This window comes from Haplochromis burtoni, unplaced genomic scaffold (genome assembly GCF_018398535.1).
Source record: "Haplochromis burtoni strain Fernald_Lab_line unplaced genomic scaffold, NCSU_Asbu1 Contig_426, whole genome shotgun sequence".
In the NCBI taxonomy this organism is placed as follows: Eukaryota; Metazoa; Chordata; class Actinopteri; order Cichliformes; family Cichlidae; genus Haplochromis; species Haplochromis burtoni.
The window spans coordinates 276,331-279,170 of NW_024582787.1; positions in this window are offsets into that span (position 1 = coordinate 276,331).

Here is a 2,840-nt window from a genome sequence, read left to right on the forward strand (position 1 = left end):
TCTTTTACTCTTCAGCAATAACATGTCGGTTTTCACTTCTCATCATTGTTATCGTTTTGTTCACATTTAACGTTTTGAGATTTTAAACTTGGAAACGGGCCCGTTTTTTTCTGAAATAAGAAAAAACGGAGAGCAAACCTACAGTATGTGCAGAGCTTCTTCCTCTATCACACAACCACAGCACCACCAAGTGGATCCAGACTGCCACTGCAAAGACGCAGATCACGGCTGACCTCATATTTTTTGTGTTAGAGCAGGATAACTGAAGAAGATGCAGATTTGAATAGAAAAACACAGAGAAGCACAGGCACTGCCTGTAGCAGTATATCAGTATAATGACTTTGCAAGTCAAATATAACTGAAGCACTTCTTGTATCAAGCAGAGCCAAATAAAGTGGTAAGAATGCACGTATTTTGTCATCAAGGTCAGGAAATTTTTAGAAAAGAAAAAAGAGATAAAAAAAAAAGAAGAAGCTTTTTTTAAAAAAAAAAAACAACAACTCTGTGATGAGCAGAGACCTTGGTGTTCTTTCTTTGTAGTTAAATTTTTGTACAAGCAGAACGTTGCCTCATTTTTCTTTTCAGTCTTTTCTGCTCTTTGTGCATATCATAAACAGCGAAATTCAGCAGATCTTCTAAATTTAATTTAGAAGATAATTTATTTAGCCTCCAGCTCTATGTCACAAACTCTGCCATATTTTCACATAAATTTAGGCAAGGAGTAAAATGTAAAATGCTATTTAATTTCTATCATATACTCAATCAGTTGTAATAATTTCACAAAGAAAATTATTAAGTGACACATTACCATCACTGAATATAAGAGTTCAACATTCAGGGAAAGATACATATTTGCTTCGTAGCAGAACACAGACCCAAATCTCAGGTAAATTTGCAGCTTAGGCCAATAGATGTGAGATCCAACACAATGTGCACTTCATGGGATGTAAGATCTCCAAGCTCTCTAGTCAAAAATAGCACTAACAAACAACTCTGTTTTTTAGTGATAAATGTTATATGTTATGTTACATGTTACATGTTAGTGCTATATAATATTATTTACTATATACCATGATTTATTCTAGGTTTACTGAAAGGAGGTTTCATTGCACAGCCTAATGAAATCAGTGCATATACACACTGACTGCCACCACACTGTTACTCCCTGTAAATTTTTCAATTTATCAAAAGATACAAATCTTTTCTTTTTTTTTTTATAAATGCAATGTTTTAAAAAAGTTGATTATACTTTCTAAACTTTACATTTTTCCAAAATACAGTTAGTTCAGTTTAGTTTTTCATATCTCACCTTAGAGACGGAAAGCAAAGACAAAACTCTTACATAGGCAAATATACTCACTGGCCACTTCATTAGATATTGCCTTGGTTCAGGCCCTTAGTTAATCATCAAACATGCTGTTTTACCTCCCTTCATTATGTAGTCATGGTTTATATGAGCAGACATTGCTGTAACAAAATGTAAACACTCTCTGGAAAATTTATTGGGTACAATTGTTCAGCTGGTTGTTAATAATTTAATCAGTTACATGGCCGCACCTCAGTGCATTTATGTTTACAGACGTGGTCAAGGTGACCAGCTGAAGTTTACACCTCCAGCAGAATCAGGCTCAGTGAGGGGTGACCATATGCCATGACCAGTTGGGGTGAAAGGAGGAAGACAGGATAAAAACACATTGTGGAAGAGAACCATAAATTAATAATGACTAATAATCAAATACAAAGAGGTGTATACACACATAGTGAGTGAAAAAAGATGAAAAATTGAACAACAGAGATAAAAAAAAAATTCAAAAAAAGTGAAGTGGTCTGATTAGTCTTGATTTGTGTCTGAATTTGAAGTAAACAATATAAAAACATGGATCCATCCCACCTTGTATCAGTAGATGCTGGTTCATGCTGGTGTCGGTGGTGTAATGATGTAGGGGATGTTTTCATGGCACAGTATCAACTCTTTAAAATCAATATGAACAGTAGATAAATGCCACAGCCTACCTGAGTATTGCTGTTGGCCATGTCCATCCCTTTACAACCACCCATCTCCCATCTTTAGTGTATCAATCAGAAGCTAAAATCATCACAAACCCATTTCTTTAACATGACATTGAATTCATTGCACTCAAATGACCTCCACAGTCATCAGATCTCAATGCAAATGAGCATCTCTGGGATGTGGTGGAACAGGATCACAAATATGTGCAGCCAGCAAATCTGCAGCAACTGTGTGACTCTGTCATGTCAACATGGACCCAAATTTCTCAGGAGCATTACCAGCACCTTGTTGAATCTGTGCCATGAAGAAACTAAAAGCTGCTCTAAAGTTAAAGTCTTTGACTTGAAAACTTTTACAAGGGTACATTCACATTTGAATTTACATTGTGTGTAAAGGTAATAAAAGCACTCTAAGACAAAAAGCATGGCCTCAGGTAAATAGCAATGTCATGTTTTAAGGTAATGCTGGTCATTTAATCAGTATCTTTGCTTAAGAGACTGGAGTGGCTAAACAATGGGGACGATAAACATTAACACGCAGTACTTTAGTGTCGAAAGAGTGATTACTGAAACGGTTTACTGTGAACATTTATAAGGTTTTCTGTGTTCTGTATGAACATTATGCAACCTGGAACGTGTTCATTCGAAATGTTTCCTTAATGTAATGCTGTATATTATGTGAATATATATATACATAACAAGTCTTAACTCCAATGTCTTGAACATATTAGGAAATTTAAGAAGCAATAATTTACGGTGGCCCCTAGAGACAAAGCACGTACAAACTCCAAAACACTTGCAAACTCCAAAACACGTACAAACTCCAAAAC